This window comes from Thalassophryne amazonica, chromosome 4 (assembly GCF_902500255.1).
Source record: "Thalassophryne amazonica chromosome 4, fThaAma1.1, whole genome shotgun sequence".
Taxonomy (NCBI): domain Eukaryota; kingdom Metazoa; phylum Chordata; class Actinopteri; order Batrachoidiformes; family Batrachoididae; genus Thalassophryne; species Thalassophryne amazonica.
Genome location: NC_047106.1, coordinates 59,843,957 through 59,866,572, shown reverse-complemented (window position 1 = coordinate 59,866,572; position 22,616 = coordinate 59,843,957). Strand labels below are relative to the sequence as shown.

Sequence of the window (22,616 nt, the reverse complement as noted above, 5' to 3'; positions counted from 1 at the left end):
CACACCTGTTTGGGAGCCCTCAAACCTGAAAAGAAGCCTTAAGCAAGGTCACCCACCTCTGAGGTCGAAGCCGTGACACTATAGCAGGGGTGGGCAATCATGTGCCATAAAGGGCCGAGACACTGCAGGTTTTCCGTGCAACCAGTCACCTCAGCAGGTGATTTCATTAATGATCAGGTGTCTCAGCAGGTGATTTCATTGACAACCAGGTGTTTATGTTCAGAGGAGAAGCTCATCAGCAACCCACCTGCTGAGTGAATGGTTGCATGGAAAACCTGCAGTGTCTCGGCCCTCGATGCCCACCCCTGCTTTATAGGCTGATCGGCAACCAAACAGTGAAAAGAGAACAACAACCCGTTCGTTAGATCTCCCTATGAGATAACCCCATGAACGGCTAAAATGGGTAACTGCTGTTGTTCACACAGCCAAAACGACACACAGCCACAGTCTAATGACTTTTGGTGCATGGAGATTAAACATCCAGGGTTGTCTGAACATCTAAAAATGTGGCGAGAGAGAGTCAACTTCTTGGGTAAATTACAGCTAAACTCCACAACAAAATTGGTTGATAATATAAAAAAAGAAGGCTGACACCAAGTGTAGAAGGTCGGAGGCCTCTGTGTTGTAGGAAATAAGACGTCTTATTTCGAAGTTGAGAGTTTTGACTCCCTGAGTTTATGTGAGGCTCAAAAGTGACTGAGTTGTGAAGCAAAGGAATTAGAGAATTAAGATTTTGTCTGGTCTCGGAGCCAGGAACACTGTGGATATTGTGTATTGTGGAATTTTGGTGTGGATTTGACTACCTCAAATGTGACATACAAAACAGCTGTTTATAGGAAAACTGTAACACAGGCTCTTTGAGAATCTGTGTTATCACTGATGACTTTGATAAATATACCGCAGATGTCTGTTGTTGTCTTATGTTTATATGTGTGTGAGTTAGTGTCCAGGGTGAAAAGACAGATTCTTTAAGGGGAAAATTCTGAAATAAACCTGTTAAGGTTTTTTTTTTCAGCTTGTAAAGATGATAACTCAAAAAGAATAATTACTATCACCTTCTTACTTTCCATATAGAATGATCATATAACTTGGATGAAGTGGTTAGAATATGGCTAATTTTTACACACTGGATAAAGTGTAAAAGTTCGTGAGTTTTGCCTACTTAACAGATTTCAAGCAAAAGCTAATCAAGATTATACACCGGTAGAGTAGTTAATGATTGGATTTACTGTTGTGAATATTTTCATGTGGTGTTGGATTGTGTATTTGTCCTCTGCACTATATATATATATATATATAAAGAGGAAAATAAGTATTTGAACACCCTACGAAGTTCTCCCACTTAGAAATCATGGAGGGGTCTGAAATTTTCATCTTAGGTGCATGTCCACTGTGAGAGACATAATCTAAAAAAAATATATATATTATATATATATTTCCGTATATATATGGAAATCACAATGTATGATTTTTTAATAATTTATCTGTACGTTACTGCTGCAAATGAGTATTTGAACGCCTACCAACCAGCAAGAATTCTGGCTCACACAGACCTGTTAATTTTTCTTTAAGAAGCCCTCTTATTGTGCACTCTTTACCTGTATTAATTGCACCTGTCTGAACTTGTTACCTGTATAAAAGACACCTGTTCACACACTCAATCAATCACACTACAACCTGTCCACCATAGCCAACACCAAAGAGCTGTCTAAGGACACCAGGGACAAAACTGTAGACCTGCACAAGGCTGGGATGGACTACAGGACAACAGGCAAGCAGCTTGGTAGAAGACAACAACTGTTATGATTATTTATTAGAAAGTGGAAGAAACACAAGATGACTGTTAATCTCCCTCGGTCTGGGATTCCATTCCAAGATCTCACTTTGTGGGGTAAGGATAATTCTGAGAAAGCTCAGAACTACACAGGAGGACCTGGTCAATGACCTGAAAAGAGCTGGGACCACAGTCACAAAGATTACATTAGTAACACATGATGCTGTCATGGTTTAAAATCCTGCAGAGCAGCAAGGTCCCCCTGCTCAAGCCAGCACATGTCCAGGCCTGTTTGAAGTTCACCAGTGACCATCTGGATGATCCAGAGGAGGCATGGGAGAAGGTCATGGTCAGATGAGACCAGAATAGATCTTTTTGGAATCAACTCCATTTACCATGTTTAGAGGATGAGAACAACCCCAAGAAAACCATCCCAACCGTGAAGCATCGGGGTGGAAACATCATACTCTCGGGGTGCTCTTCTGCAAAGGGGACAGGACAACTGCACCGTATTGAAGGGAGGATGGATGGGGTCATGTATTGCGAGATTTTGGCAAACAACCTCCTTCCCTCAGTAAGACCACTGAAGATGGGTCATGGCTGGGTCTTCCAGCATGACAATGACCCCAAACACACAGCCAGGGCAACTAAGGTGGGGCTCTGTAAGAAGCATTTCAAGGTCCTGGAGTGGCCTGGCCAGTCTCCAGACCAGAACTCAATAGAAAATCTTTGGAGGGAGCTGAAACTCCAAACCTGAAAGATTTTGAGAAGATATGTATGAATGAGTGGACCAAAGTTCCTGCTGCAATGTGTGCAAACCTGGTGAAAAACTACAGGAAACGTTTGACCTCTGTAATTGCAAACAAAGGCTACTGTACCAAATATTAACACTGATTTTCACAGGTGTTCAAATACTTATTTGCAGCAGTAACATACAAATATTATTATTAAACAATTATTAAAAAAAAATAAAAATCACACATTGTGATTTCTGGATTCTTTTTTTTTTTTTTTTTTAGATTATGTTTGTCACAGTGGTTGATTTCTAAGTGGGAGAACTTGCAAAATCACAGGGTATTCAAATACATATTTTCCTCACTGTGTGTGTGTGTGTGTGTGTGTGTATATTTATTTATTTATTTTTTTGAGGATATTGAAATTTGTGTGGGTTGGTTCTTTTCTGTCTGGGACAAAAAAAAAAAAAATTCAGATTGACTGCTTTAATTGAACATTGCAGTGTTTGGCTTATTTTGCCTCAGTAATCATGAATGAGCTACTGTGGAGCTGACCAATTAGATCAATGAGTTCCAGTGGATATTCATAAAATCGTTTGGAAACAGGCTCATCAAGGCAATAAAGACTTTGGGTTATAAAACATTTCTATAAGTTCCCCAGTATACATATTAAATACTGCTAAAAGGTTAAAAAAAATGTTAACTAATTAATTTTTGATGAAATAACAGACAGAAGGGAGCAGACTGTGAACTGACACCCAGTTCCTGACTTCTGGGCTCCAAATAGCCTGGTAGAAGGTTGGCGAGAAAGTCTCCCATCAGGGCACTGTAATAAATGTTCCTTTGAGTTCTATGTGTATACAATATGTTGAGTGTAATGGGCCACAGGTTATTTTTAGACCTGTGGACGTTTTTTTTATTTATTTGAGGAGTTGGTTTATTTTGCTTGTTTGTTATGCTTGCTGCAGTTGTGGGGTTCTGTTCTTGGTCTAGGGTACTGGAGGAGAAGCATGTATACGCATGCTGAGGGAAGCCCTAAACTTTTAACCCCCCCCCACCCTTCCTGCTACTCCACACTCCCACAACTGCTTGAGAAATTGAGAAACACTGCTGCGGAGTGTTGTTGCACTCTAAGACATGAAACAAAGGGGTTTTACATGTATTTGATACTATTATTTTCAATATGCTTGTAATTGCTAAGCTTAGGAAGTTAAGCAATACTGCTTTATTTGATGTAATTAATTTCAGCAACAGTATTGTTTTGCATTTAATAGACAGTATTATGTGGGAAATGTTACATTACCTTGACAAAACCTTTATGCTCTATCTTTACCTACCCTGTCAGCGTAAGGCTGCAGAACTCATAGCCATGACCGAGGCCTATAAGTTAATGAAGGGAAAAAGGGTGACAATATATACTGACAGTCAGTATGCATTTTCAACGGTTCTTGTTTTTGCCCAGTATTGGAGTATTCGCAGCATGGTTAACTCTACAAGTAAACCTGTGCTGCATAAAGACCTGCTCTTAGCACTGTTGGAAGCGGTGCAACTCCCATCTGCAATAGCAATTTGCAAGTGTGCTAAACACACTACAGCACAAGACCCTGTTTCTCGTGGTAATCGTTTTGCTGATGCCACAGCCAAACAAGCTGCTCAAGGGGAATTTTTGACTTTCACTGATAATGCAAATCCTCTTGATATTATTGTTTTGCAAGACATGCAGCAGTCAGCACCAGAAATTGAAAAAGCCTCGTAGAAGCGACATGGTGCTTCTGTGAATGATAGGATTTACACCTGCCCTTTGCAAAAACCAATACTTCCACATAGTCTTTTTAAGTGGGCGGCTGTTTTGAGTCATGGGCCGTGCCACGTCTCAACACGGGGGATGGCAAGACTAGTGGAACAGCACTTCACTCACAAATTTTTGTCGTGCCTGTTTAATTTGTGCAAAGCATAACCCACAGGGCAATGAGTGACCACGCAGAGGTCAATTTGATGCATACACTAAGTGGGTTGAAGTTTCCCCACAAAACACGCAGATGCTGAAACACTGTACAGTGATAATGGCACACATTTTGAAAATGGAATCATTCAGTATTTGACAGATCATTTGAAAATAAACGCTAAAACATACTGTGCTTACCACCCTCAAAGTGCAGGTTTAGCGGAAAGAACAAATGGCACACTTAAAAGTAGGCTCAGAAAATGCATGGAAGAAACAGGGAAAAAATTGGATTTATTGTTTAGATTTGGTGAAATTATGCATGCATATAACTCCCAGCTTAGAGACTGGACTTGCGCCATTTGAAGTTCTGTACGGCAGGCCGTACAGGTTACCAGACTTACAGAAAATAAGGGGGCCTGACAGTGAAGATGAGGGATTAGTTGATTATATGAGACAAGTGTTGTCCCACAATAATATTATACACGCTAACAAGACACTAGATTCTCCTGTTTCTGCGCAGGACCCTGAGAATCTGATCCAGATTGGTGATTGGGTGCTGATAAAGACCATTAAGAGAAAGAACTGGTCATCTCCAAAGTGGGAGGGTCCATTCCAAGTGCTGCTAACCACCCCCACCGAAGTGAAAATTGCAGAGAGGTCATCTTGGGCGCATCTATTCCACTGCAAAAGACAAAGATATCTGAAAGATACTGAACTGGACAAGGGAAATGATGTGTAACAGTGTCGACTGATGGCCTACGGGTCCAGCAACGGCTGGAAGCGCGTCTGACAACTAAGAGACGGTGACCAGAGTGTGATCAGAGAACAAAGATAAAGATTAAGTTGAACCAGATAAGACCCCAGCTAGGGTCCTGAAGCAGACAAGACAACCAATTAAAACTGAGGAGATTCCTGTCAACACAAGCCAGGATAAGAAGCAGACGGACTACAGGCTTGAAATAAGAGCCAAAGAAGCAGACGAGACCAAACCACGACGAGAAGTAGACAAACCTGATTCTTTGAGAACAGGAGGTGAGAAAATCCTGTTCCATTCCTGTGTACCTGTGTTTAAGGAACGTCAAGAACAGGACATGGGACAAAGTAATTTCAATTTCAATTTATTTTCATTTATATAGCGCCAAATCACAACAGAGTTGCCTCAATGCGCTTCACACAGGTAAGGTCTAACCTTACCAACCCCCAGAGCAACAGTGGTAAGGAAAAACTCCCTCTGAGGAAGAAACCTCAAGCAGACCAGACTCAAAGGGGTGACCCTCTGCTTGGGCCATGCTACAGACACAAATTACAGAACAATTCACGGACGAATATACAAGAAATGCTATAGGTGCACAGGACAGGAGGATCGCCAACACGAATACAACTCCCATCTCTGGATGGAGCTGCACCTTAAACAGAAAGAAAAAACAGAATCAGGCATCAGAAAGACAAAAAATACTGTATAATTTGCCAGCAATAAACAACAAGAAAAACAGAGAAATACTAAGGTGATCGCCGGCCACTAGCCCTAAACTTCATTAAAAGAAACAGAATTTAGGTAAAGTTGAGGCTGCAGCCCGCTCCAATTACTAATAAATGAATTAAAAGAGTAAAAAGTGTAAAACAAAACTGTACCAGTATGCTAGCCATATGAAAGGGAAAATAAGTGCATCTTAATTCTGGACTTGAAAATTTCCACAGAATCTGTTTTATTGACGCAGGGAGCTCATTCCATAGAACAGGGGCACGATAAGAGAAAGCTCTGTGACCCGCAGTCTTCTTATTCACCTTAGGGACCCAAAGTAGTCCTGCACGCTGACAACGTAAAACCTGGGCCGATATGTAAGGTTTAATTAGGTCAGCTAGGTAGGGAGGTGCCAGTCCATGAATAATTTTATAGGTTAGTAGCAGAACCTTAAAATCTGATCTCACTGGGACAGGAAGCCAGTGAAGGGATGCCAAAATGGGTGTAATGTGGTCGAACTTTCTGCTTCGTGTCAGAAGTCTGGCTGCAGCATTTTGAACCAATTGGAGACCCTTAATGCTAGACTGCGGTAAACCATAAAATAGAACATTGCAGTAGTCCAAGAGCTAAATGCATGGATCAGGGTCTCAGCATCAGCCATAGATAGGATGGGACAAATCTTCGCTATATTTCGCAGGTGGAAGAAAGCAGTCCTAGTAATATTTCTAATGTGGAGGCCAAAGGACAACAAAGGATCAAAAATTACCCCAAGGTTCCTCACTTTGTCAGTGTGATGTATGACACACAAGCTGAGGCTGAGCGTTAACTGGACAAATTGATGCAGATGTCTCACTGGACCAAGAACCATCATTTCAGTCTCATCAGAGTTTAAAAGTAGGACGTTTCTAGACATCCAACTTCTCACTGCTGCAAGGCAATCTTCTAAGGATTTTATGTGAACGAGATTACCAGCAGTTATTGGCATGTATAACTGAGTATCATCTGCATAGCAGTGAAAGGTAATCCCAAAATGCCGCAATATGTGCCCAAGGGGTGCTATATAAAGGGAGAAAAGAAGGGGCCCTAAGACAGACCCCTGTGGAACCCCAAATTTCATGTCACTATGGTTAGAGATAGTGTTACTGTACAAAATACAGTGAGAACGACTGGTCAAGTATGACGTCAGCCATGCAAGGGCATTCCCAGTAATCCCAAAATGATTTTCCAGTCTATCATGTAGAATATGATGATCCACTGTATCAAATGCAGCACTGAGATCTAACAGCGACAGAACCGTAGTGGTGTCCAAATCCATTGTAAGCAGAAGATCATTCACCACTTTAGTGACAGCCGTCTCTGTGGAATATTTTCTAAAAGCAGACTGCAGTGGCTCAAAGAGATTATTCTCAGTAAGATAGTCTACGAGCTGCCGTGACACCACTTTTTCCAGAATTTTAGAGAAAAATGATAGATTTGATATCGGCCGATAGTTTGTCAATACACTAGGGTCAAGATTAGGTTTCTTAAGTAATGGTTTAATTACTGCAGATTTGAAACATTTAGGAACAGATCCAGAAGTTAAAGAAAGATTAATAATTTCCAGCACAGTCGGCCCAAGAGTGGGCCACAGGTCCTTAAACAGTTTTGTTGGTATAGGATCAAATAAACAGGTTGTGCTTTTTGTTGACATTACGAGTTTTGTCAGTATGCCTAGTGAGATACTATCAAATACTGTAAATCTAGGTAATACCTCAGTTGTGGTGCCCACCTCAATAGTAGGGTGTAGTGGCTGGGTTAAGACATGCTGGGATATGTTTAACCTGATGTCTTCTATTTTCTTCCCAAAGTAATCCAGGAAATCTTGTGCTGTAAAAGGAGAGCGAACTACAAGTGGTTGTCCATGCATAAGTGTTGCCACCGTGTCAAACAAGAACTTTGAGTTATGCTTGTTTTTGTTGATCAAATCAGCGTAGTAAGTCCGCTTTGTAGCCAATAATACATGCTTAAGATAGCATCACGCCACGCAAGGTGAAATACTTCTAATTTTGAACGACTCCATTTCCGTTCTAGACCTCTTGCTTTATGCTTGAGGTCACACAGATAATCACTGAAGCAAGGTGACTGTGATTTGGGGGAGCGCGGTGTTAACACAGGTGGTGCAATCATGTCGAGTGTAGTTTTGAGCACTGAGTTTAAAATATCCACAAGTCTGTCTACTGACTGGGTATTTGTCAAATGTGAAGCTAAGACATCAGGCAGTCTAGCTTCGAGTTCAGTCTTAGTTGAGGAGTTGCTGTAATGATATATAAGGTTGTTGTTCCACTAAACACGGCAGCGAAACTGTAAACTTAATAAGTGAGTGATCAGACACCACTGATGTAAGAGGCATGATGGGCAATTCTATGGTAATGGAATTACAACAGCAACAAAATCTGGACATATGGCATCTAACCACGACAGATTAGCTCAGATTGTAATTCCATTTCTGTAGAATTGCCCTGATGTCAATATTCGTGACAGCAATACCACGTGCGAGAACCAGATCCAGGGTATTTCCATTAATGTGCGTCGAATCCAGAATGCATTGCCGAAATCCTAATGCATCCACAATTTCCATAAACGATTTGCAGAGGGGATCAGAAGGCTTATTTATATGAATGTTAAAGTCACCAATAATCAGAATGTTATCTACACTAGTTGAACAGTTAGAGATGAACGCACCAAATTCATCTAAGAATTCAGAATATGGGCCAGGAGACCTATATACAGTGACAAAGTAATACAACTGATTTTTATTCTTCTGACCTTGGCAATGTGTAATATTCTGAGCAGAGAATCAGATGCTCAAACGAGTGATATATGTAACCCCCAACAGCTAATAAGCTAAACCTAGATTTATAAATAAGAGCAACACCCCCGCCTTGCTTCGCATCACGAGGGACGTGACTAAATGTATATGCTGGTGGGCAGGCCTCATTTAAGGGGAGGACAGCTGTAGGTTTAAGCCAGGTTTCACATAGCCCAATCATACGAGGGTAGGCTGAAAAGTTCTAAGGCTCCCCACGAAGGAGTAATGCATTAACTGCATTATAGTGAGCCTTAGAACTTTTCAGCCTACCCTCGTATCTAAGTGATGATCAATAATTAGATCATTGATCAACAATGATTTTGAGGACAGTGATCTTATGTTAATGAGACCCAGTCTAAGGACCTCAGTGGGGTTGACAGCTGAACTGTTTGGGTTTAGGGGTGGTTCCAGAGTAGCATATATAAGATGCCTCGAAGTAGGTTTAGGTTTGAGACATTCCACGTGTGTTGTAGGTAGCAGACACAAAATCTTTGCTATTGCTGGAACAACCAATGGGCCATCCTCAATTTCATCATCATCCAATATAGTAATGGGTATTAAGTTTGGAAAGCATATCCCTCTATGATTTTTATGGACACGACTACGGAAGCAGGCCACAGTCTCAACTTGTTGAAATTCCCTCCCAGGCAAATAAACTGCACTATCACCATAGTGGATTTTCTGCACTAAATTCCCCGCTAAGCTAATGGATTCCACACCCACATTTATCATAACCCTTGCAGGGTCTCAAATTACCTGCTCTGTGGCCTGCTGTAGATTCCTAATGTTACCCTCCCTGTAGAACTCTATCTATGTTCGTATACTGATATAGTACAGATTCATGTATCACATCTCAAGGAAAAACCATATAAAAAGAGTTCCTGATTCCTTCAGTCCCCAAACCCAGAAATGTTGGACTGAGACCCTGAACTGTCACCCTTCAGTCCCTAAGCCCAGAACTGTTGAACTGAAATTCTGAACTATCAAAGAAAGAAGACATCTTCTGTGAGACCAGAACTGTTGTCTCTCTCTCCTTGAATGGAAAAAAAGGGAAAAGAGAGAGACATATCAAAAGGCTGCTCAAAGACTGTTTTAGCTATGGAAAGATTTGCTGCTAGAGCAGGATGCAAAGTGCATTCTCTGCTGATAATTCTGATGATTATTGCTATAATTGTGGCATCTACTGTATGGTTCTATGATAAAATATATGAACCACGAAACAATGCAGACCAGAAACAAGTGAAGCCACGATCGAGTTTTGAGTGGATGTTTGATACACCACATAATCCGTATCAGATGAACATGTGGTACAGATATGCTAAGTTTTTGGCTAATGAGGTAAATTTGAACAACTGTTGTTATGTGTGTTCTTTGATGCCTGTTTCTGCAGCACACCCACGTATAAGTCCACTTCCGCTCCTAAATGTCAGCCTTTTGTTTCCACATGTGGTAGCACCATCAATCGATGCCATGGTACTTAATCCGTTCACCGACATACATGCTCTTATATAACCACCAAGGCACCAAAAAACATATCATTTAAAAATTTCTTGCCCGCAGAAGGGTCACTCAATACACCTGTGCACACTAATCTTTCCCTTGATCCTGGAGCTCGACTCACCTGTTATGCAAACAACCAGCCTTTGTTTTCTGGCCCAATTATCAATCTGGGAAAGATAGCTAAGCCACTGTGTGAGATCATTTTGGGGCCGTGCACTCACCTGTCAGATGGAAGCCTTAATCATACCCAGGCTCCCTATGGGGGTAAATGTATACAACCCCTGGCAAAAATTATGGAATCATCGGCCTCTGAGGATGTTCATTCAGTTGTTTAATTTTGTAGAAAAAAAGCAGATCACAGACATGACACAAAACTAAAGTCATTTCAAATGGCAACTTTCTGGCTTTAAGAAACACTATAAGAAATCAGGAAAAAAAAATTGTGGCAGTCAGTAACGGTTACTTTTTTAGACCAAGCAGAGGGAAAAAAAATATGGAATCACTCAATTCTGAGGAAAAAATTATGGAATCATGAAAAACAAAAGAACGCTCCAACACATCACTAGTATTTTGTTGCACCACCTCTGGCTTTTATAACAGCTTGCAGTCTCTGAGGCATGGACTTAATGAGTGACAAACAGTATTCTTCATCAATCTGGCTCCAACTTTCTCTGATTGCTGTTGCCAGATCAGCTTTTCAGGTTGGAGCCTTGTCATGGATCATTTTCTTCAACTTCCACCAAAGATTTTCAATTGGATTAAGATCCGGACTATTTGCAGGCCATGACATTGACCCTATGTGTCTTTTTGCAAGGATTGTTTTCACAGGTTTTGCTCTATGGCAAGATGCATTATCATCTTCATCTCCAAACATCCTTTCAATTGATAGGATAAGAAAAGTGTCCAAAATATCAACGTAAACTTGTGCATTTATTGATGATGTAATGACAGCCATCTCCCCAGTGCCTTTACCTGACATGCAGCCCCATATCATCAATAACTGTGGAAATTTACATGTTCTCTTCAGGCAGTCATCTTTATAAATCTCATTGGAACGGCACCAAACAAAAGTTCCAGCATCATCACCTTGCCCAATGCAGATTCAAGATTCATCACTGAATATGACTTTCATCCAGTCATCCACAGTCCACGATTGCTTTTCCTTAGCCCATTGTAACCTTGTTTTTTTCTGTTTAGGTGTTAATGATGGCTTTCGTTTAGCTTTTCTGTATGTAAATCCCATTTCCTTTAGGCGGTTTCTTACAGTTCGGTCACAGACGTTGACTCCAGTTTCCTCCCATTCGTTCCTCATTTGTTTTGTTGTGCATTTTCGATTTTTGAGACATATTGCTTTAAGTTTTCTGTCTTGATGCTTTGATGTCTTCCTTGGCCTACCAGTATGTTTGCCTTTAACAACATTCCCATGTTGTTTGTATTTGGTCCAGAGTTTAGACACAGCTGACTGTGAACAACCAACATCTTTTGCAACATTGCGTGATGATTTACCCTCTTTTAAGAGTTTGATAATCCTCTCCTTTGTTTCAATTGACATCTCTCGTGTTGGAGCCATGATTCATGTCAGTCCACTTGGTGCAACAGCTCTCCAAGGTGTGATCACTCCTTTTAAGATGCAAACTAACGAGCAGATCTGATTTGATGCAGGCGTTAGTTTTGGGGATGAAAATTTACAGGGTGATTCCATAATTTATTCCTCAGAATTGAGTGAGTCCATATTTTTTTCCCTCTGCTTGGTCTAAAAAAGTAACCGTTACTGACTGCCACAATTTTTTTTCCTGATTTCTTATAGTGTTTCTTAAAGCCAGAAAGTTGCTATTTGAAATGACTTTAGTTTTGTGTCATGTCTGTGATCTGCTTTTTTTCTACAAAATTAAACAACTGAATGAACATCCTCCGAGGCTGGTGATTCCATAATTATTGCCAGGGGTTGTAGATTACTTCCAAGCGCCGGACCCGATGGGAACTTATGCTCAGGTGAGCATGCACTGGCTATGTGGCCACAACGCCTTCATAGCCCTCCCAGTGGGATGGACAGGCAGATGTGCACCAATAACCATGGCTCAGAGCAGGGATGGTGGCCAAGTGGGTAATGCGCTTGGTTTCAGTGCAGAAGGTTCCAGGTTCAAATCCCACCCCTGCCACATTTCTCCATGTAATGTGGAGTTGTGTCAGGAAGGGCATCCGGCGTAAAACCTGTGCCAATTCAACATGCAGATCCACCTTGGATTTGCTGTGGCGACCCCGAGTGAAAACAAGGGAGCAGCCGAAGGGACTTACCGTATTTTCCGGACTATAAGTCGCACCAGCCACTTTCTCCATTATAAAGAAAAATAAACCATAAATAAGTCGCACTGGACTATAAGTCGCATGGACATACAGGTATGTTAACATGAAAAGTTCAGATGATAATATTGTGACGGCTACCATTTTCGGATGCATATTTCACTCATCGTCTGCAGAGTATGATTTTCTTTTTGGTAGCATTTTTTCCTTCTCCGTTGTCTTGTTAAGTTATCAGTAATGTTGAAATTTTTATTTTTCTATGGTAGTCAGAAGTCGCAGGAACAGTCACACAAGCCTTGAGTGCCCTCTCGTGAGCTGCATTTTACCTACGGTTATGTTTGTATTTTGCAGACCACATTGCGAGCCGAACCATAACCCACACCATCGCTGAACGGTTCTTTTCTAACATATTACCAGCTGTGGACAATAGTACACACGAGGTGTCAGCTACCGATGTTCGTGCAGCACCTACCTGCGCAGCTCATGACCTCCCCGTGGTGTCAACACCAGCTCCTTCCAAGTGCAGACGCTAATCCTCTGCCGTCACTCACCCAGTGCTCCCACGCAGCTCTCAGCGTCAACTTAAACACTCTGCTCACACTGATATCCAAGGGTTGAAGCTGTTTTGTTAGCCCTCCCAGAATAACAGCAAGCACCGTATTCGTCTGCTTCACACATTGTTTCACAATCATTGTCTGGGTGAGGTGAGGAATACACATCCAATGGTCTGTTCTCTGATTGGTTATCGCGACCAGTGTGACCTATAGGGCAGCCGCCATACTACAGTGCCCATGATGCACTGCATTTCCGTTTCCGGTGGCCATTTTAAAACACAGAACGACTCTGTCACGTAAAAATTGTTTTATTACGGTAAATTAATTGAAAATCTACTGGTATATTTTTCATTTATAAGTCACTCTGGAGTATAGGTCGCACCCCAGGCCAAAACATGTGAAAAAGTGCGAGTTATAGTCTGAAAAATACGATACTTTAGCACTCTTACATTGTAGCCGCTCACCTCTTGACCAGTCATCACTCTAAGCGTGACTTGGCTCCCCACGACTCTATATGAGGAACAGATGTGCCTCTGGACGCGAAGCTGTGGTCCACAGACCAGAAAGTCCTGCTGTCACTCTTCCCCTGGTTGGGCGTGGGCAAAGTGATGCTGCGCATGGAAACACTCAATTACAGATTCAGCTACTTCATCAACTCCACTGTTGAGGCTCTTAGAGGCATAAGGGCAGAGCTGTCAGCTCTGAGGATCATGGAAATACAAGATCGAATGGTTTTGGATCAACTGACTGAGGCTTCGGGTGGTGTGTGTGTGCCATGGTGGGAGAAAGTTGTTGTACATTCATCCCTAACAACGATGATGATGGCAGGTCAATCGGTCTGGCCATCCAGAATTTAACAATGTTAAACACTGAGTAAGGATTTCATTACAGATAATAGCTGGACCTCATGGCTCTTTTCTGGATCATGGTATCACATTCTGTTAAAACTGCTTTTTACTGCTCTTTACTGTTAATTACTGTCTTGCTGGGCTTGCTGAGTGTTATGATTTGTTGTATAATTCCTCTCATACGATCATTGGTCCAACAGATGATTTCAACCACAGTCAATGGTTTGCTGCTAGATCATGATTACATAGCTTTACTGCAGTCTAACTCTGAGTCATGTTATCCCATTCAGATGGGAAAAAAGGATGGTTAAGAACATTGCTTCCTCTGAGTGTAAGATTTTGATGTTTCTATAAATATGACCGGGCCACTGAAAGTCCACTGATGGAGGTGGTGGCTTTGTGATAATGAGGATAAGACATTAACACTGATAAGCAGGGGAAAAATGTCAAAAGAATTGTAAATATACTTAGCAATTATTAATGTCTTTGATTCTGTCTTTTTATATATACGAGGTCTATTAGAAAAGTATCAGACCTTTTTATTTTTAACAAAAACCTGATGGATTTGAATCACGTGTGCTTGCATGAGCAAACCTTGAACCTTCGTGCGCATGCGTGAACTTTTTCACGCCTGTCGATTGTGTCATTTCCTGGTAAGCAGCCTTTGTGTGGGACGTGTGCTGTGCGCTTGGCGGATTTTCATTTCAAGGAAAAAGACAGAACGACTGGAGCAGCGCCGCATCAAATTTTGCCAGAAACTGGGCGACAGCCAGGTGGTAACCATTGGGATTATTCAGACGGCTTTCGGTGACGATGCTTTGGGCATCACACAGATTAAGGAGCGGTACAACCGGTTTAAAGACGTCCGCACAACGGTGGAGAGCAAGCCACGCTCCGGTTGGACATGAACATGCTGAAATGACCAGATCATTTCCAAGTGAACGCTGTGGTGATGCGGGACCGTCGTGTGACTGTCCCAGAAATTGCGGAAGAGGTGGACATCAGCACTTTTTCGGTACATTCCACTGTGACAGAAGATTTGGCCATGAAAAGATTGGTGGTGAAATTCATGCTGCTGCTGACAGCGGCACAAAAGCGCCTCTGTGTTGGAAGTCTCACAGGACATGCTGTGACATGCCCACCTCTTCCACCATTTCTCGGATAGTCACACGACTGAAAAGTCACCGAAAGCTGTCTGAATCATTCGAATGGTTTCCACCTGGCTGTCCCCCAGTTTCTGGCAAAAATTGATGCAGCGCTGCTCCAGTCGTTCCGTCTTTTTCCTTGAAATGAAAATCCGCCGAGCGCACTGCACACATCCCACACAAAGGCTGCTTACCAGAAAATGATGCAATCGACAGGCGTGAAAAAGTTCACGCATGCGCACGAAGGTTCAAGGATTTCTCATGCAAGCACACGTGATTCAAATGCATCAGGTTTTTGAAAAAAATAAAAAGGTCCGATACTTTTCTAACAGGGGGGTAGGGGGAAAGGAGTGGAAGCATGCTTCAGAATTCTGTGCGTTACCATGGATATTGTCTACGTGGGTTGAGATATGAAGAGCCGAATATCTCACCATTCCTCAGGAGAAAAAACAGTGGGCAATTTGACCTTGATTATGGCTCACAGCAGTGAAAACACTTTTCGAAGCTTAACTCAAAACCAATTGTGAATTAGGAATATTCCCAATTATGAATTAAGAATATTCGCTGGCCTCCGAAACCTTCAGCTTCAACTGCAAGGCACGCATCAGCTCCAGGGTGTCATCCACTTTGCGTCTGAGTTCAATAGTCATCGCAGTCTGAGAATGCACTGCCTTGCCAACCTCGTTAATCATGACGGCCAAGCGAGGGCCCGTGGTTCTTGATGCCGCCGTCTTGCCAATTTTCTGGTAGATCAGGGCAGCACATAAGCCAAAAAATGCCAGCCCCACTACCATGACACCAAAGATTAATAAATCCTCGACGTCCTCCACGGAGAAAGGCACCAAGCATGCAACACGCCAAGACCCCCAGGAGTCGAGGACATAGCCCGCAGGATACGTTCCCTCTGGGCAGGTAGGATCCCCCGGTCCTGACCTTCTTGTAGAAAAAATGGTGTCAACAGTGTTCAGAGGCCAGTTGATCAATTCCATAGTTAATCCAATAGTAGTCCAATAGATCCAGAATCCAATCTAGTTTTGAGGAATTCACCGTCTGGTGAGTAGGGACTTGAAGGTTAAAGGCAGAGGCAGAGAGATAAGGGAGAGTGGAGGAGATGCGACCGCCCTCGTCGGAGTCCCAAGCTAATACTTTCATATCAATGTGTACTTTCATATCAATGTGACAATAGACTGTGAGACTCTGCTTTGTTTTTGTCTGTTGTCTACTGCATATGCCTGTATACAATTTAATTTCAATAAATTCAGGAGATGAGTGGGCGGGCCCTTCAGAGCTGACTGCCGAGTAGTGACGAGGGCATGCCCGCGGGCTCTCTCTCCTGATCAGGAAAGAAATTCAGTGTTTCCTGTGTGGTCATTCGCTGTGATAATTTGAGTTGTCTTTTCCACCAGGTTCAACTCTGACATCCATTAATTATTTATTATACAGAAAACAAATGCACACAAACTGTGCTGGGATGCGAACAGCTTAATGCTAACTTTAACATTGAAAAGGCCATAGACATGCTAACGCGTTAGCATCGGTCCTGTTTTTAAGTTGTAAAATACATCTATCAACTGTTTTAGAAGACCATAACAGGTCAGTTTAATATAAAAAAGGTAATTTTTACTCACAGACATATGCTCTTTAGGGTTTTAGTGGGGGAAAATTAAGATAAAGTGAAATAATACAACAAACGATCGAAGCAGTGAGTCGGATCAATGCTTCACTGGTTCAAAGCAAAGCCACACCCCACTCTACTTGGGGAGTGTCTGCCAATGTTCTCACGAAGACAGGGAGGAGAAAGACCGTGGCTCATGGCAAGCAACAGAGCGGAGAGGAAGAAAAATTCACACAGTCCCTTCCTCCGCAGTGAGGACCCATCCACACAGACATTGCTGCTTTGATTAGCTCAGAATGGGATGTCGCTTTGACAGTGAGACTATCATATTTCAGCCCCAAAACACACATGACACCACGTGCGCAAGCGTATATGTGGTTAAATTTTCCAAATGACGGAAATCCATCGTGGTGATAGAGAACTTTAACCCATGCCGTAAATAAGCCATGTGTTTGATTGTGGGAGGAAACTGGATGAAATCCACATAGCCACGCAGAAAGGGCCCAGTGGGAAGCGATGACCCCATGACTTTCTTACTGTAAGGCAATAGTGCTAACCACTAAGCCACCATGCTGCCACATAGTATCACATAATTATGTATGCTGTACAAATTCTTACTTTGCAACAGCAATCTTTTCTAAACAGCCCCTTTGACACTGCTAAGATTTTCATGTATGCCCACTTTTTTCCTTTAATTTTCCTAGGAAGTAGTTCTGATGTTACCAAGCTCCAGCTGCATCATGGGATAACAGAGTGTAGTCCTTTTATGCACTCCAGAGGTAGTTGATCATCCAAGTGCAATTCGCTTACTACTGGGGCTGCAGCTATCGATTATTTTAGTAGTCGAGTATTCTATCAATTATTCTGGTGATTAATCAAGTAATCGGTTAAAAAATACTTTTGTGTTTTTAAACAACATCAATAGTCCAGGGCTCTCCCTAAGCCTAATTGTTTTCTCCCTAATTGTTTGTCTCTGCACCAAAATCTTAGTAAATCTGAAGAGACGCACATCCAAGATGTGCAAAAAAAGGCGCGCCAAAATCTTAGTAAATCTGAAGAGACGCACATCCAAGATGTGCGAAAAAAAGGCGTGCTGGATCAAAAAACAGGCAAATATCAAAGCAAAAATCTGCACAACCTGAGTGTTCCCATGCAAAAAGCTTTATTTGGACACAAACAGCAAAATAGCTGCGCCAAAATCTTGACATTTTGCTGAAATGGCGACGGGATGTGGTTTCTATTTTGTTTGTTCCCAACTTGTAAAATTTAACCATTTTTAAAAAATCATTATTTTATTTAAGTTACCATATTTGTGAAGCATTGTGTGTTGCCCAAAAAAGTGAAAATTAAAAAGTGAAACACTCGGTGCGAGTCAGCAAAGCACAGAAGAAAGAGTGGACTTTTGCTGAGAGGATCTTTCAGAAGCTGTTTGTCATTGAAGCCGGGGACGGAGCTGTGACTTGCACAGCCTCTCACACCGGGCAGAGAGAGAGACAGCACTGACTACCCAGTCAATAATCACTCCCCACATCGAGCGGACCATGTGTTTTTTAAAAATAGACAAACACACAGCTTCGCTTTAAATGTGCAGTCAGTCTATTTCAGATGATCAGCTTGGACCCTCTTTATCTTAAAAGGCTTAATTTTACTCTGTGTGTCACATTGGAAAGCGGTAGCTTTAGGTGCTAATTTGATTATCGTTTACAGGGCTTATGGCACCCTGCTCAGAGTGCCACTCTCACTGGACCGACATCTCTGCTATTATGAACTGTGGGATAGCTCGCGCCCACAGATTGAGCTTGCTGGACTACTTTTGCCACCCTTCTCAGCGTGCCGCTCTCGGAGCGACAACATGCAGACCAAGATAGATCTCTTTCACTGCAACTTCATGTTCTGACTTTAACGCAAAGTTAACACCCAAGTCTTTCATCGCCAACTGTAAATGGTAATCATAACATTCCAATCGTATCTTTCTGAACTCTTCCACAACAAATTCCATTGTGTCAATGTTTACAATGTGCTTGAGCAGGTGAAATTGCTCACACACTTTAAGTTTCTCAAATATTTATTACAGCCACTCTTCAAACTTCAGTTATCTTTATAATTTTATTACTGGTAAATTTTAGAATTAATTTAGATGAGATATACTCATTATCTCACAGGTAGGGCTGTGCATTTAACCGAATTTCGATCGTGATATCAATATTTGTATCAAACGATCTCCAAACTCGTATAATCGAGTGAAACTATTTAAGGGCCTTTCATCAGACCAATCCATCAACGTGTCCCAAGACGCATGACGTCAGACGCATCGCTTCGGAAGCGGCAAGGGGGCAGAGATTGCGGCTACGTCACACTCTGGCTGTTTCCACAACCAGGAAAAAGTTCAGCGATTGCCTTCTTGAATTTGCATCGCCTGAACCACAAAAAAGCTTTAAAAACAGCAGTAGAACGATTCTCCCATCACCCTGCTGGGAGAAGCATTTTTCAGCTACTTTTCGGAGTGACGCCGACCGAGGGATCGATTGAACCGCGACAGCGGGCCGACCCGCACGGAGAAGCCGGCCTACAGGCATCATTCCTGGGCAGAGCAAGGCAGGCAGCCGGGGTGATGGAGCAAACCCACTCATTCTGAAAGCTCCCACTTTTTGGATATATGCAAAGTCCCAGTTTGCCCAACGGAGTTTAGTTCTGCAGCTTTATCGAGGTGAGAATAATGTAAAAATAAAACGTGACGTTTACTGAACTGCAGTGCTGTGAATGATCAGCTAACGTTAGCTTATAGCCTTTTAGCACAGTTGATCTGAGTGAACGCTTTAATTTGTAAATGGTTCAGTCTTTTTTATTTTTACCAAATAAAGTTACAGCTTTTTTCAGACACCACAAAAGCTTAACTTTAAATAACTTATTTCTTCGGGCATTTTTTTCCATCGTTTTTCCCCATTTTTTTCCCCTTCTTTATATATAAACTGTTTAGTGTTTCTTTATATTTAAAGAAACAGAATAACTAACACAGAATACCCAAAACCTGGCTAGAAGTTCAGCTAGAAGTTTTTTTTTCTGGGGAGGTTACAGCACCACACACAGGCCTGGCATATGTACTACAATGTTAAATGAAGCTTCGAGGCACAGAATTTGCCTCGAACATTATTTTTGTAATCGAATTATTCAAGTTACTCAACTAATCGTTTCGGCACTACTTACTAAAAAAACATACAGAGTATTTGATACCCTACAGATTGTGTGTACTGCCATTTGCCTACCATATAGAGGGTTTTCAATCACGTGACCGATTTGCTACAGGACAGGTGCCGTCTCCATTCTGGATTACAAGGAGGCTGGCGCGTGATAGAAAAATGGAGAGAATGTAAAGTTATTACGATGCTTTAACTTCTCGAGATAAAGCTATTTATCGTGATAGATGTGTAGCAGTTGGTTTAGTGGATCTGTATCTTGTACCAGATAGTGAATTTAGTGGTGATGTAACAAACTGGCCAACAGTGTCACACTGCGATATCGTGAACTAGGAAGCTGCCGACCTCCTTCACGCAGAGCATCACGGCGGAGCTCTGAAAGCGGAGGTCGTCTTGAAGTCCTGAGCGATTTCTCTCACCAGGTGCTAGAAGGGCAGCTTGCGGATCAGCAGCTCGGTGCTGGAGGACCACAATGTAAATAAACATTCGTATTGGAAGCGTTCTTGTGTTATCCTCAGCAGTGTTTTTATGTATTCTTATATAATTTTATTGCCGAATAAAATAAAATAAAATTCTGGGAGCAGTGGATTTCTGTTAGCGGCGGATCGCTCTCAGCGCCACGGTTGCCGTGAGGCTTCTTCACACCGACGTTAAAGCTCTGCAAGTGTTCGCCAAATGCACGTAGCGTATCACAGCGGCCACCGCGTCGTAATCCAGCATGGCCGCGGGACACAAAATGACGTGACCGAAACGTCACATGAAAACCCTCTATAGCCGAACACAACAGTATGAGCGTCTGGATGCACCATTCTGTTAATAAACTGGAGGGAATGGACTCCTCTGTCTATTCATTCAGTGTATTTTACAGGGTAATGCCGAGGCTTTTTTTCAAGTCCCAGAAATCTGAAATATCTTAAATGTATTCTGACAAGTCATAAGTGGATTTCTGCTGTCTGCATTGGGAAAGCTGTTCTTTCTATGACGTTTTGAGGCAGAAACTCCTCCCCCTTCCAGTGTTATGTAACATTTCACTTCGACTGCGGCCCCTCTCCTTCACACAGTTCCTCCCCTAACGCTCGTAAAACACACACACACACACACACACACACACACACACACACACACACACACACACACACACACACACACACACACACACACACACACACACACACACACAACCAGCTGAAATCAGTCACAACAGAATAGTTACCAGAGTGAGAACCAGACAGAGCGTCCGACAATAATCTTTGTCACGTCCTTTCACAACCAAACGATTTTTATCAGCTCTCCTACTGTGTGTAGAGGGGAAAAAATGACTTACCTCCAAATGCAACGCGGAGAATTATTTTAAATCGAAGATCGTACGCTTCATGATACCCAGTTTAAAAACACCTAGCATAAGCAGAGCCACCGCAATACCGGAAATGACACCATCAAGTACAACAGAAAAAAGGAAAAAACATCCGCTTATTTTCAAATTAAAACACACTGCTAGTAATGATACACAACGACAACAATAATAATATTAACGTTTTTGGAATAACAACGATTGGTCCGACGTCATTAATTAAAATTTATCATCCCATTTATTTTATATTCCATAGTACTTGCATAAAGGTTTTACCGCCCACTAAATTAAGTCTATTTTGAAACTTCATAAAATTGTATGGGCGTGTTTTACGAAGTGCATCCGACGTGACCAAAAGACATTGCAAAGTAGGGATTTTTTTTCTCATTGACGACGTCAGACAGAAAACCACTGCCCCAAGTAATTTTTAGGATATAAACGTCAGTGCTTCTCTGTCTATATTCATCCACAGACATACAGTTTTTGTTTTTTTTGGATCGTCAAATTTATTTTGTTCACATTTAAAATTTATTTTAACCTCTGCTCAAGTCACAAATCACATTATCTATCTATTTATCTGTCTGTCTGTCTATCTGTCTATCTTTTTAATCTAACTGTCACGCACTGACAGCCGGGATGTAGCCAGAAAATTTTCATGCGTTAAGTATTTCAGTGTAGTAAATACAACCTCAGATCAGAAATGGAACACTAAGGAAAACGAAATAACAGTAATAATGATAATAACAATAACAAAAATCCTGCTGACATTGGATTCTTACATTTATTTTGACTTTGATTTAGACATTTACTTAGACATATATATATATATATTAGGGGTCAACTGATATGGCTTTTTAAAGTGTAGGTGACACCAAAAACAATGTGCGCAAATAATCACTAAAAATGATGAAATATTGATATTTTTAAAAATCGTGAATATTAAAAGTCAATGATAAGTGTGCGGCTGAAAGATAAACAACAGCTGTCAGATGCCTGCACTCTATTTCAGCCCTCAGCATTGGCCATATTGTTGTGACATCATCTGGAGAATGGGGGCAGCTGATTCAAACCCAAATCAATTGTAAAGATGTCAGAGGTGAAGCTGTTTTCAGATGATTCTTTTTCCAGTGTGGAGCTTTTTTTGTGAAGTCCAGTCTAAAGGTTATTCTGAAGATGTCTCTAAAGAAGCTGTGGGGGATACAGCCTTATCATTTTGAGCCTTATTTAGATGACAGTGAGGGAGACAATCCTTAGAGGAACAGCACACTGAAGACAATGCCTTTAGAACACAGAATGGCGAATATAAACAAAAATATATGCATAAATTGTGCAAATCATTATACTT

General features: G+C 41.7%; 2 protein-coding genes across 2 annotated transcripts in view; one reads left to right on the top strand and one right to left on the bottom strand.

Moving 5' to 3' along the window:
* si:ch211-132b12.7 (uncharacterized protein LOC564531 homolog) overlaps window positions 1–21,361 on the bottom strand; it is a 38,993-nt gene extending 17,632 nt beyond the window's left edge. The window contains exon 1 of the mRNA XM_034167956.1: window positions 21,245–21,361. The gene's annotated coding sequence lies outside the window, so the exon portion shown is untranslated. The remainder of the gene's footprint in view (window positions 1–21,244) is intronic.
* LOC117508274 (sodium- and chloride-dependent GABA transporter 2-like) overlaps window positions 1–22,616 on the top strand; it is a 527,846-nt gene that overhangs the window by 143,980 nt on the left and 361,250 nt on the right.